General features: G+C 34.1%; 1 long non-coding RNA gene across 1 annotated transcript; it reads right to left on the minus strand.

Moving 5' to 3' along the window:
* Positions 1 to 822: 822 nt before the first annotated feature.
* On the minus strand, positions 823 to 2293 carry LOC132267510 (uncharacterized). The gene is made up of 3 exons (XR_009469015.1): positions 2109 to 2293; positions 1974 to 2031; positions 823 to 1193 (listed from the first exon to the last, which is right to left on the minus strand). It is a non-coding gene; the product is annotated as an uncharacterized LOC132267510 (long non-coding RNA).
* Between the last annotated feature and the right edge of the window lie 12769 nt (positions 2294 to 15062).

A 15062-nucleotide genomic window follows, 5' to 3' on the forward strand; every position in this document is an offset into this window, starting at 1 on the left:
AAGATTAATTTTTACTCGATAGAATGGTTACTTATATATAATTATGGTGCCACGATATGAGCTTGAGTCTCAGGATCAGTGGTTAGGACGCGTATATCGCCAGGGATGTATAACTAGATATAGTGTAGTTGTGTGCCCTGGTAGGTCTAGGTACTCATGCCCACTATATTTGCATGTTGCCTATTATTCAAGTTGAGTCAACCCTATAGTCTAGTGAGATTCCTTTAGTGTATATTTATATATATATACGGACTACTAGTTATTGTTGGATTGACTAGGATGTATACGTGTATCGAATCTCTGTTTGGACTGTAGTAGAGTAGAACTTGTTTGTGGGCCTGACTCACCATTATTTTTCAGGTGTTCGTCAGGAATAGAGGTTGTTCGTGCTGAGCAGAGATCAGTCTATTTCATTCTTCCGATTCTACTTAGGAGGTTCTTTTATGCTTCGTTCTTCGGTTGTAGACAGTTATTACTGTCAATTGTTCAGTTTGGATTTTCTAGGGGTCCACATAGTATGGATTCATGAGTTGTATTATTTGGAGGATCAGTTGTATCAGAAGAGTTTATTAATGAATGAAAATTTATTATGATATTTTATTATTGGGTTATCATTTTAGTTTATTTTCAAGATTTTATTTATTCTGTGTTCGTTTATTACCGATTTGTTTTTGATATCCCCGAGTATTCGGGCGTGGGCCTGACCAACCCGCATTCAAAAATCTAAGAATATCACACTTTCTAACACAAACTCATTATTATTATTATTATTATTATTATTATTATTATTATTAGAAGTTAAAGCAATTAAGCTGGGCCATTTGGTCCCTTGGAACAAACTCATTAAAGTTCACCAAAAGAAAGTCATGCTACTGGTTCCCCATAAGCTAATCAACTGCAACTTGCAAGCATTCTCATTTAGACTTAATGGTACTACTACTAGTCTCACATTAGCTGATAGCATTCATATCTATATAATTAATAAATTTTAAAGCCAAATAAAACAAATACTACTAGTCTTCCACACAGACTGTCAAACTTAAGCTGTACTTGCAAGCAATTCCTCGGCCTCGATTTTTTTCTTTGCAGCCTCCCAAGCCTTTATTTGCCGGTGAACCTCCCGTCCATAATATTCTGCGTCTTCATCATCAAATTTTAGCAGATCAGACTTCATTAACTGATCACGAACGTATCTGAAAAAAAAAAAAAAAAAAAAAAAAAAAAAATATTTGGGGGTCAAAAGAAGTAGCAATTACAAATACTGCCCAATTAATATTATTAATTGTTATTAAGACCAATTAGACAGTAACCATAGTAGCAGCAAATACAAAAAAAACTAAAATATATTAATTCTATTAAAATTGACAAACATAAAACAATTATAAAGGAAGTAAATTGAACCTCCCACTGCTATCTATGTCAACTGGTGGTCACTGGTGCTGTTAATGGTGTACAGATTGTGGCGATTTAGGGTTGGAGTGGTTTTTCGACAGAGATGGGTTGGTGTGGTAAAGAATAGGTCACGCATGCATGTTTGGTATGAAGTTCGAGTCAGATCATTCTTAATATCCTTAAGCTCGCCATTACATTCAAAATTTCAAGTATCAGATTGCCAAAGACATCAACCACAAAATAGATTCAAAATATTACAATGACAGCTCCAGGATCATGAACATTAAATTAAGTAATGGTTTCATCGACATCTATGATCTATCCACTTAGTAGAAAACGAGTAAAAAATTTAAGGGAATAAGACAAACCGATCATTGAAGTTGAACGGATTAATCCACACCCCATATCTACTGTAAGCCAAAGTGTAATCAAAACAAATTAAGATATAAGACACATTATACAAAATACTACTTCCAAAACAATTCTTAGATACACAAAATATGAGCATTGTATGAGAACAAGTGTTAATTCAAGGTATGAAGTAGTCAAATGGAGATGTGAACAAGAGAGTGAAACCATACCAACTAGCAATTAGCGTACCGGAACCATAAGTAGCAACAGCAGCCACCGGGATGGAAACTGATGTAAAAAACCAAAATTAGTGAAAATTGAAGCACAATTAATACGACAGGGAATTTTAGGGGGGAGAGAAATACTGATTTTAGCAAGCAATGACATCTTCAACCGCCTTTCAATTCTTCTGATTTGATCCTCCAGAAAACCCTAGAATCTGTCAAATGTTTTATAAAGAATGAACAGGTAACAAAAAGTTAATTTGTTCCTCCTGAATACCCCTACAGAATAGCTTTAAAATAGAGGAATTTTTATTTTTTATTTTTTATTTACATAAAATACAAAATAGAGGAAGGAGGATATGGAATCAATCCTTTTGGATTTAAAATCAAATTTGGAGAGGGAACCATGTCCGATTGGGATTTTAAATTAGAATCGGAAAAGGACTAGGAATTGAATTGTGTGTTTAGAAATAAAGGAAATAACATAATTATTTTATTGTGTTTTGGAGATTAAAGAGTTAAATTAACAAAATGAAATAATATATATATATATATATATATATATATATATATATTAATTTCTTAAGTGTGTCCTCTCTACCTCAGTGATTTTATTTATGATTCTTACTTTAAAATTCGTTCCCTTCTACCTCTTCTTTAGAGTATTCCTCATTTAATAAATATTTTTTCTAATTTTTTCCATTTAGTTAATATATCACTCTTTTTGAATAGTATTGTGTAATCTGTTGTTAATGCATTTAATTTGATTTAAGCTTTTAGTTGATCCATCTTGATTCTTTACTAATTTATAAATGTATTTTTCTCCCACTTTAAATATCAAGTAAATTCCAATTCCTCTTTATTGGTGAATTTTAATTTCAGTATGGTAGGAAATTGAAGTATCGTCATACATCGTGGGCTGTGAAGTGGTGGTGGCGGGCTGTGGAACGGGGATGGTTATCGATTTATTTATATAATGTTGTGGTGGCGGACTGGTGATGGTGGTGGCGTCCGGATGTGGTCTGATTTTTGGGTTTAGAATATACATGCATATATATATATATATATAAAATATACATTTATATATGTAAATCTCGATTAAGAAATAAGAGAGATAGAGGGTAGGGTTAGGGTTAGGGTTAGAGTTTTTTATGGAGTAGTTAAGGGGTTAGAGAGTGTGTGGGTGGTGACTGGTGAGGTGTAATGAGTCCATAATATGTGTAAAAGTGTCATTTAAGAGTTTTGATATTTTAAATTTTAAATTAATAAAATATTGAAGGACAATTTTGACTTTTTACATCTTTTAATGGAATGTTAAGTCTATTTGGATACAATTTTTGACAGGGTTTAATTATTAAAAAAAGACCCAACTTGTACATGGCTATTAATATATCAAGCTCTCAAAATTTTAAAGGATATGAAAAAAATATTTATTTTTTAATTATCACTTAAAAACTTGAGTACTTAAAATTCAGCTCTTAAAACCATCAACACTTAAAATTCATCTCTTAAAACCTTCAGTACTTAATTTTCAATTTTATCAAACAATACCTTTCAAATCTTTTCGCCGACATTTTTTTTATGCATTTTATACCAAACTCTTTGATTTATATGTCTACAATTAATATGCAATGTTGGTTTGTGAGGCTCTCTTAAGAATCACTCAATTTTTGTTTTACTTATTCCACTTTCAAATGTTACGAAGTTCTCTTTCTTTTTTCAAAGAAAATGTTAATTATATTCAGGGGAAAAGTATGTGAGAGGAGGCAACCTTTAATCAAAAAAATTTTGTCGGGATAATAGTAGAGTTTTTCTCTAATTTTAGTGGGACAAACTCAACATTTTGAAAGTATAAAATTTTAAAAATCAAAATTAATAGGTAAAATAACAAAAGGAAAGATTTTCAGTGGGGCAATTTCCCCTACTGAGTCCATCATAGATCCATGTGTGGTTATATGTAAGTTATATGTTTTTGCAAAGCCTAAACTTGTTTTTCCTGTGTCATTTCACTCTCCAAAATCATATCCTCCATCAATTTATGTATATTCTCCATCAATTTATGTACATTCTATTTTATTGATGCCTACATGTCCATTAAAATTACCGCCTAAGAATATAATTTAATGGTTAGATATAAATTGTATCAATTCATCAACCATGTTCCAAAAGAGGGCTTTTTAATATTGTCATCTAATGCCTCCTTATGGAGCGTAAGCACTTTTTATTATATCTTCAAGTTATGTTCTTCTAAAACAATTTTAATACTCTCTTCGTTCCATTTTTGTTGTCCACTTCGTAAACTGTGACTATTGCGAGTTACAGTTTACGAAGTGGACAATAATAGTAGCAAGACTAGTAGCAAAAGGGTTCATTCAGACCTGTTGTAATGAACCGGTCATTTTACTTCCTTTCTTTTTTTCAGTAATTTTCTTTTTTCGTCTTTTTCCCTATTTCGTCCTCTTCTCGTTTTTCATTTTTTCTTACATAACCTCACTTTTTGTGTTCGGATTTAATTCCGGCTTTGCATACATCTATGATATTTAAATTTCATGATATCTACATTTTTACTTTTGTAGAAAAGCATATCAAATGTTTACTTTTCTTGTAAATTGCATGAATACATGACTTTTGGTAATTATTCTAAACTTGAGGGATTTTTTATGTAATTAAATAAAGTAATTATTTTTCGTCTTAGGGACCATTTTGCAATTAAATTTGAAAGATATTTTCAAAAAGAACCTTTTTGCAATTTACGAAAAAGTGTGACAAGTGTCACACTCTCATTAGCCCACTTGTAGCCCCCTCATTGATTATCCATGGGAGCCTTGGATGATGACACATGAAGGGTGGAGATTCACCCATTTGTTGGCCTAGAATTGGAGCACTTATTGTCTTAGATGAATGACAAGTGTAGACTTAGGATTAAGCATAGGAAAAAGCCTTAGATTCATGACAAGTGTATGACTCACCTTTAGTCTTACAAGTGTGTGTGTGTGAGATAGTGCAAGAGCACCTAGTGAGTGGAGAATCCCACCACATTAACTTAGGGTTTTATCTCATTTTACTCATTTCATCTCTTTCCTCTCAAGGACCATAACTTGGCCACCATTAGAGTAAAGCTTGATTCAAGGTTTTAAGCTTCATTTTGATGCCCTTCCACTCACCTTAGACCTATAAGCTTGGAATACTTTATATTCCTCTCATTCTCCTCTATAAAACCCTAGTCTGGCTTCCCATTTAGAGCTTGGTTGCTTTGGTTTATAAAGATACAATTCTCTATTGAGGTAGGGGGTGTTATAATTTATTTTCCAAGTGATTTAAATGTTCTTGTAGTGATATCCAAGTTGTATGCGTGTCTTGTATTGAAATAAGAAATAAATGATTAATTGTAACTTGTATATAATTCACTTTAGACTTGATATATAACATGGCCATAACTTGATCTTTGTTGTGTAGTAATTTGGCATGATTTAAATGAGCTTTTAAGTCTAGAGGATTAATTGATTTAAGTTGATTTAAATTCTAATTAATTGTACCATGCTTGTATTTCATTTTTGATTTAATATATGGCATGGCCATGAATTACTCCTTGTTATATCTTAAATTGGAATCATTTGGACAACTCTTGAAATCTAGAGAAATCATGTTAATCTAATGATTTAGTCATGTAATCCATGGCACTTGTTGTGTTTTATCACATATCATGACTTATTACTCTATTTATTGATTTTGGAAACTTGGGATATCATCAAGAACATGACATGCTAGGACTTGGTTCTAGTACGGGAGATAGAGAGCTTCCTATACTATAGCGTGTATTAGGGGAAGGTACCCATGGGTTAATAGCCCTGAAGTGATCTCAAGAGTACGGTTTTAGTCCGGGCGATATCCAAGTATTCATCTTAGTTTGATTTCACTCTTTAATTTCCAAACTTGATAACCTTGTGATATTGTATCTCATTGTGCTATGTTAAAAGTTCTAATGTCATTTTAGTAGCATGGACTAAATTCTATTGAATTTAAAACTTTTTAATAAGTTAAACTTATGCATACTCATTCCCTACGAGTAAACTTGTTTACTCACCCCGAAGTTACCGGATGTTTTTCAAGTAAAGAAGCTTCATTGTGGGATGCACAACACTTTTAGACTTGCTAGAATTCTTGGAGTATTTTTGGTGACATTGAATAGGCATTGTTAGCATATCATAATCCTTTTTGGTGTATTTTATTAAAACTTGTATTTATTGTCTAAGCTATGTAATATGCACTTAAGTGCACCATTTGTTACTCTTGGGATGAATATGTAATAAGGCCAAGGGCCAAAGATACTTATGTGCCATGTATGCTACTTTATTTTCATATGTTGTTTATGAAAATTTAAGCAAAAATCTATGTATTGGGATATGATTCAAAGCTTCATTTTGATTTAGCATGTTTTTTATGCTTGCATGGGGTTAAAGAATGTTTAGAAACTCGTTCGGATCAATTAGGAAGCACCTATAGCCTTGAAACCAAGCCCGCGCACCGTCAAATAAGGCTCGAGGGGGCACCTGGCGGGGGCCCGCAAGGGACCGGCGGGGCCTCGCACATTTCCCACGGTTCTGCCCATTTGGGCGGGCGCCTGCGGGTTTTAGGCGGGTGCCTGCCTTGCTTCTGGGCTCTGCACCTCCAATTTCGGGTCATCGTATCTCCCTCGTTTTAACTTTGAATTAGTCCGTTCTTAAGTCTAAACTGACTGTGTCGAAATAAACTTTCCAATGGTATAAATTAGAGCTTCAGATTCCATTTGTAACTCAAGTTATTCAAGTTTTAGTGAGGTAGTGTTAGGATTTGGTTTGAACCGGAAATGGGTTTTCTTTCCTTAACTTCAAGACTTGATATCTTCTTCGTTCGGACTCCAAATCAAGTCATTCTTGAGTCCATTTTTATTAATTTTTCGTTGTCTTTCCAATGGTATGCTTTCTAGCATCCATTTCTCTATGAAATAACCATTTTGCCCCTAAGTTCATTCTTGTCTGTTTTTGAGATATCGTTTCCGCATTTGCATTCTTTGGGTTTCGTGACCTCATTGAGGATCACATTTGTATTTTTATAAAGGTGTAGTAACTCTAAAGACCATTGTTTCACCTTTTACTTCCGCATTCGGGATTCATTATTGGATTTATGTTCGGTTATCATAGGACGCACTGGCCTAAAAACCAGGGCCGTCACACCTATGAAATTGATTATCAGGAAACTTTTGCTCCTGTAGCCAAGATAAACTCGATCAGAATTTTGTTATCTTTGGCTGTGAATTTCAGCTGGCCATTACACCAGTTAGATGTAAAAAATGCCTTTTTAAATGGAGATCTTGAGAAGGAGGTCTTTATGAATCTACCACCTGGGTTTGAGGGAAAATTAAGACCTAATAAAGTTTGTAGACTGAAAAAATCTTTATATGGTCTCAAACAGTCCCCTAGAGCTTGGTTTGAAAGATTTGGGAGAGCTGTGAAGAATTGTGGCTACTGTCAGAGCCAATCTAACCATACCATGTTCTATAAACACAGTAGAGAAGGCAAGGTTGCAGTGTTAATTGTCTATGTGGATGATATAGTCATGACAGGTAATGACACTGAAGAATTGGAGAGATTGAAAAAGAGACTTGCAGTTGACTTTGAGATCAAGGATTTGGGTGTATTAAAATACTTTCTATGAATGAAGTTTGCTATATCCAAATAAGGTTTATTTGTGAATCAACGTAAATATTTTCTTGATTTACTTAGTGAGACAGGTCTGCTAGGATGTAAACCAGTCGAGACTCCCATTTAGCCCAACCTTAAGCTGCAGCCTTTTAAAGATGAAAAAGTTATGAATAGAAAGCAGCATCAAAGACTTGTTGGAAGATTGATCTATTTGTCGCATACACGTCCAGATAGAGCTTTTGCAGTCAACATGGTTAGCCAGTTCATGCATTCACCTGGACGAGAACACTTTGATGCAGTCTACAGAATTCTCAGATACCTAAAGGGGACCCCTGGAAGCGGTCTACTGTTAAAAAACCGTGGGCATTTGCAAGTTGAAGCCTATACTTATGCAGATTGGGCTGGGAGTGCTATTAATAGACGATCAACTTCTGGCTACTGCACCTTTGTTGGAGGTAACCTTGTCACCTGGCGGAGTAAAAAACAGAATGTAGTAGCAATAAGCAGCGCAGAGACCGAGTTTAGATCAGTTGCTCGTGGAATTTGTGAGGTGTTATGGATTAAGAGACTATTGGATGAATTAAAGGTCTCTAATCCGTTGCCTATGAAATTGTACTGTGACAATAAAGCTGCTATTTCGATCGCTCACAATCCAGTGCTTCATGACAGAACAAAACACGTGGAGGTAGACAAACACTTCATCAAGGAAAAGCTCGAAAAATGATTGATCTGTATGCCGTAAATTCCTACTATCGAGCAAGTTGCAGATGTGCTTACAAAAGGACTTCCTACAAGACAGTTCGACAGTCTAATTGGCAAGCTGGCTATGGAGGATATCTTCAAACTAGCTTGAGGGGGAATGTTGGAAAGGAAAAATTCGGTAGTAATACTACCAAATATTATTAGCTGTAAATATAATATTTGGAGGATATTTGCTGTAAATAGAATATTGGTCAAATATTGTAAATTAGGAAATTATTAATTAGGCCAGTTAGTTATGTGCGTGTATTATTTCTTTTAAAGAAAACCCGTGTAAACTTGTCAATAATGTGCTAATACAGAGAAAAAAATTATTCTATATTTCTTCCTTTCAAGTTTATATGGTATTAGAGCTTTGGTTATGGTTTGTGTGTAGTTGTTTTGTTTCTTGTAGATGCCGTTCGGCGTTTCTATTGCCAGGGAAAAAAAAAAAAAAATTTCCTTTAAATTATTAGTTTTGTATTAACAAAATCCTAGGTGATCGTACATATTATTCCAATGCCATAATATATATATATAGATATAATAAATCCAAAATTAAATACATACTATTATTTCAATCTTTTAACATGGTTACTATAAATTGCAAAAAAATGTGCAAAAAACACCTTCACTTGAAAAAAAATTGCATATAAATCCTTGCATTATGAATCTTGGGAGGAAATTGCCCTCTACTAAATAAATTGGTTGAAAAATAGCAGTTAGTAATGTCATATTTTTATGAAAATCCAAAGGTATCCTTTTTGGATGACAAGAATGCCCCTACCAATTTTGTATATATCTAAACACATAATGGATTTGTTTGGATATGCTTCAACACATGTCCAAGAAAACCTCTCTTTATAATTTTTCTTCTCTTCAAAATTTCTCTCCCCCTAAATTTTTTTTGTTAGGGACGATGTCTCTCAAAATTTATTTTTAATTATTTTTTTGTTAGGGACCGTCTCTCTCTAAATATATTTTTTTTCTCTCTGTTGGTCAGAGTCTCTATCTTTTCAGATTGATTTTCTCTCTCTCTCTCTCTCTCTCTCACAGTTAGATAAGAGCTTCCATAGATTTTATTGATAAATTTAGCAAAAAACCATTTGAGGAAAAATAGGTTCATTTAGATTTCAAAGAGTTGTGTTCAAGATGGTTCACAGTTTACAGATTTCTAATTTTCAAGAGGACTTCCAATCAAAATTTGGATCCCCATTTCAAGAAACATTGATCCATCAACTAGGTTGTTGTTTTCAATAATTTAGCTCAGAAGTTCATCTACAGAATGTGTCTGAGATTTGTTTATGCTCTAGCATAAGGAATACAGAATATGTGGATTTTTGGTTTGTTATTATTTTAAGGGTAATTTTGACAATTGGTCTTTTGTTTTTGTTTTATTATTTTTTTGTTAATGATAAAGTAAAGGTAATTTAGTAATTTCATTGTTAAAATTATGATTTGTTCTTAGTTGCACAAATTAAAAAAATGCAAGGGGATTTTGTAAACAGCAGGAAGGGGGCATTTGCACATTTTATGAGGATTTTTTTTTTTTTTTTTTTTTTTTTTTGCACATAAACATTAATCATAAAAGAAATCACAAATTTGGAAGGAAAAAAAAAAAATTAGTTAAAAAAATCACTAATTTGAAGCCGTTAATATTTTTGTTTTTAAAATTTTATATTAATTTTTAAATTCAAAATTTCAAGTTGCAACATAATTTTTGAAAATTTGAAATCCAATTTTTTCAGAGTGTTATTGCAACATACTTCTTAGGAGCTCAACTACCTTTTTTTTTTCTTTTTTTCTTTTTTTTTAATTTTATTTCTGGAGAAGCAAACTCTCTCTCTCCTCTCGTCGTCTCTGTCAGCGAAAACAGTTGGGTGATTCTGAAGCTTTCTCTCTCTACAGGGTTATGCGATTTCCCTCTCCAGAAGATCGTTCTCATCTGGGTATGATACATTTACATAATAATAATTCCTGCTTTCCTGTATTTACGTTATACTTTCCTATTTGAGCTATACTTTCTTCTTTATTTTCGTGAATATCGTTGGCATGATACATTTTCATAATAAGAATTCCTGCTTTCCTGTATTTACGTTATTTTCGTGTTTAAATTTGACTCTAATTCTCCAATTAGGTCTAATTGTGGGCTTAAATGGGCAACCATTAACCAACCTTAACCTTGATTTCAATCTGTCAAGGAAAATTGCGAAAAACAACCCTTTGATTTCAAAATGTGTAGAATGTCATTTTGTCCTTTTTGTGTGTAAAGATTAAGAGAAATATATATATATATATATATATATATGAAGTTAAGAAATGGTTTACTTTAAACAATTGATAAATGGGGTATATACTAGAGAAACAGTTGTGAGCAATGAATAAATTAAATTTATAATAATGTAGATGACACATTTTAAAAAATGGGTAAAAACAAGGGTGTTGGACCGGATAACATATCTATAGGGCAATTTTTGTTTGTTTGTTTTTCAATTTTTTTTATTAGATTTCAACTGATGCTGGTTTGTCTTTGTCATATACATTGGTGGAGTGACGTGAGTGTGGGTATGTCATTGCTATGTGGAATTATTTTAGAATTTGAAGTTTGGGACTTAGATGCAGGAATCAATTAATAGGCATGAGAGAAATCCTTTAGTTGATTAAAAGATTTTCCCCGAAAACCTCCACAAAGTCATGATAGATATTTTCTGGCGATGTACGTCTTTATATGCACTGCAGATCCGTGTAAAGAGCCACGGATTGTATCATTTCGTGATGACGAAGCAGAGAAGCCATTGGATCCTACTGTGGGAGATCTGCAGTTTCTCTTGAGTCTCTTAGGATTAGTTTTATCCGGTTCTTCATGTTAACGTCCGCAACACGTACAACGTAAGTTTAAGTTTTATTTATTAATTTATTTATGTTTATTTCTTTTCTTTTCTTTTTTTGACAAGATCGTTATTTTTTCAGCCTTCTCTCCTATTTGGGAGTTAAGGCTACAAATGATTCCTACACTTTATTTATAGACACCATCCCTAATGAGCGGCTATGATGCAATCTAACCAACGATGAAAATCAATTCTATACAATCATCTCCCACTTTATACATTTTTACAATATTCCGCATGCTTCTAAACTTTGATGAATACTCTTTGTTTACAATATTTGATGAATTCTCTTGTATGTTGTATATTCTCCCACTCTCCAAAATCTCTCTCTAGAAAAATCTTTCTCAATGTGATTAAATGATGGCTCATTACTAAGCTCTAACTTATTAAGGGCCTCTTTTCTTTCTTTTCTCTCCTTCCCTATTTCCCATCTGAGAGTGTGGTTTTGACGGCGATTCTCACTCAGATCATGTGGTTTCGACAGCGCTTCTCACTTATCAACATCAAGTTCAGCGATATCGTGATTCCATCGTTTTAGAGGGAGAGGGAGGTTCCGTGAGAGACGTTGAACCGAGTTTCAACATGCTCCTCGCTAAGTCGAGATCCTTTGTTCATCAGAGTTTGGAGATGTCTCCAAGATGGTGTGGTTTCTACGCGAAGGTTTCCCTCTCTTCTCCAGTCCGTAGACCTTGTTAGTTGTCAGGACGGAGGGGCACATGTGAGATGAGGCTTGTAAAATTGGGGTTTTTGCGCCTTGGTGGAATAGATACCCGATTTATGCCGAGCTTTCCTTTTGATCCGGGTATTGCTCTCCTTTTCTGTATTTGCTGTTTAATTCTAATGTTTGTTCTAATCTGCAGTTTTATTTCTGTCCCGCTAGATGGTGATCGACTCAAGGACATCCAGTGTTCTGATATGCTGGCTTGGGGTGGAGGTTCCCGACGGCAAGCCTGTTTGTTGAGTTTTTTACAAAGCTCTTCGGTTTGGCTTATTTTCGGGGGTAGGGTTTGGGGCTTTGTATGCAGTTGTATAGAATATGGAGTCGCTATTGGGTGATGCGGATGATAGTGATCTCCCAGTTGTGGGATGCCTCTGACTGAGTTTTTCACCTTCGGACGTTATTAGGCTAGTCGGAGGTTAGGGTTCACTGGCCGGCGACGTGTTTGACTGCGTGTGTGGCTTTGTTGTTGCCGATGCATCTCTTGCACGCTTATTGGTGGGGTCAGGCAGACCATAGGCACGTGCGGATTCACAGTATGTTTATGGCCCACCACTTTGACTTTTTTCTTAGGTAGGCAAAGCCTATGGGCTTAGTTTACAAAGTCTTTATTTGTGTGGTCCTCCTTGAACATCTTATCTTGGGCTCTAATGTAATTTAATATCTTGTTGGTGCTAGCACTCCCATTATTTTTGATACCCTTTAAAGCTTAAGGTTTTTGTTAACCTTGTAGGGCGTCAGTCTTGTTGTGGGAGGTGATAAAAAAATAAAAAAATGATGGCTCATTTTGTGCACGATGAAACTCTCTCTTTACAAAGATGATACATACATACACACACACACACACACATATATATATATATGATGAAATATACAACAATATTTAATATTCTCTCTTATAGTAACTAAGTGTTGACCAGCTGCCAGATCTCTTATACTTTTGAAAGATAATATTTCGTTATCAAGGATAACAATTTCCATTGGATAAGTTCCATGGGATAATGACAAATCTTATCAAGGATAAGATTTCCATAGGATAAGTTCCAAGGGATAATGATTATGATATCCCTTATCAAGAATAAGGGAAGTGACGATAAAGAGGAATACGATTCAGGAATAAGGTACGACAAAAAACTATTATTAAATTCCTGCTTTTCTTGTAGACCTCCGGTGACTGACTTGATCGTCGGAGAGCTCTTGGCAGGTACCGCACCGGTGCCGTCAAGATTCATTCATCTTCTACTCTCTTCTTTGCAGGAAAACGGTATCATATCGGACCGTGTGGATTTCACCCTCAACAGTTGGCGCCGTCTGTGGGAAACGACAATTCCTTTAAATCAATTACTTGGTTGGGTATATGCACTTGCCGTCCGGTATGGTAACTGGAACAGAAATATCATTGCAGGGATCCAGTCAAAGAAAAGGGTTGGGTGAGCACCCAGACGTCCTGAATGAGCAGGAACGGCTTGCAGCGTTAGAACTACAGGTCCAAATTCTACGTCAGAGTATGGACCAGTTGATCCAACAAAATGCAGAGATCCTGCGATATCTTATCCTAGCAGGACCACCACCTCAACAAGAATTGTCCGACCCATGTCCTCCCAATCTGAATGATGGCGGACAACACGAGGAGGACCAAGAAAACAATCCTTCTCACAAGTTTGAGGCAGAACAAAGCCAAGTCAGAACCTGACACAGAGAATCTCCTTCCCCGCCTCCGCGAAATCCCCAGTCTTAAACAGGCACAACCTTCTGTGTTAAGGAAAAGACAGAGAAAGTTACTTATTTCGACCTACAGATCAAGGATCTCAAGGCGAAAATAGAAGATGTAATGCAGGCTATGAAAGGGAAAGGTCATGCCGCCATAGATGACCTGGTGTAGATTACCAACCTGCCATTTAGCCCCGCCATTATAAAATGCCCCCTGCCTAGCAAGTTCAGGATGCCCTCATTCGAAAGCTTCGATTGGACCAAAGATCCCCTCGATCACCTGGAGACCTTTCAAGCTCTTATGCATTTGCACGCCGTGCCAGATGCAATCATGTGCTGAGCTTTTCCCACTACACTTAAGGGATCAGTAAGAGTTTGGTTCAATAAGCTGAAGCCAGGAACCATCAATACCTTCGAAGAACTGAGAAAGCAATTTGTGAGCCACTTCATTGCAGGTCAAAGACATATGTAATACCCCTTTATTTTAAAGAATTATTTAATTAAATTAATTGCCTTTAAATGAATTTATTTATTTTAAATTAATTATTTGTTTACTTGTTTATTTGATTTATTGGTATGATGATGCGCTTGATTGTTGATTGATTTGTTGGCGTATTGATTTTTATTTGTATGGTATAACTTGGTTGTTAATTATTGTTTAATTATGTGCTACATGTATTTAGTTCTTTTAATATTAATTAAGTGTTTATTTATTTAATTAATTAATTAAATTTAATGGATTAGGCTTGAATTATTTGGACCAAAGGATTTGGGTCTTAGGCTGGAGAGGGAAGCCTCAAAAGGATTTGGGATGGTTTAAAGGCCCATGAATTTATGCATGACTATATATATATATATACATATGTATATATAGAGAGAGAGAGAGAATTATATATTTATAGTAAATATATATGTATAGGACTTTATGCATATATATGGTAAGTATAGTTAAAAAAAATTTATAAATATATATTATATATATATATATATATATATATATATATTTATATGTTTTATGTATATTAATATAGTTGGAGTCCTACATGGAGGAGGATTTGAATTGGCAATATATATTATTTATTTATTTATATTTATATGCGTCATGTATATTAATATAACTAGAGTCCTACATGGAGGAGGATTTGAATTGGCAATATATATTATTTATTTTTATTGTGTGAGGAATATATATATAGATATATATATATAAAATAAATAATTATATATATATAATATAATATATGTGTATATATTTTATTTACGGTTATTTTTATTTTTATTTGGGTAATCATACTAGGAATATGATTATGGTATTAATGTGTATAAATATACACATAAGGTTATATTGTTAAAAGGTTTT

This window comes from Cornus florida, unplaced genomic scaffold (assembly GCF_030987335.1).
Source record: "Cornus florida cultivar Cherokee Brave unplaced genomic scaffold, ASM3098733v1 CherokeeBrave_3.0.0_Hap2_Chr07, whole genome shotgun sequence".
NCBI lineage: Eukaryota > Viridiplantae > Streptophyta > Magnoliopsida > Cornales > Cornaceae > Cornus > Cornus florida.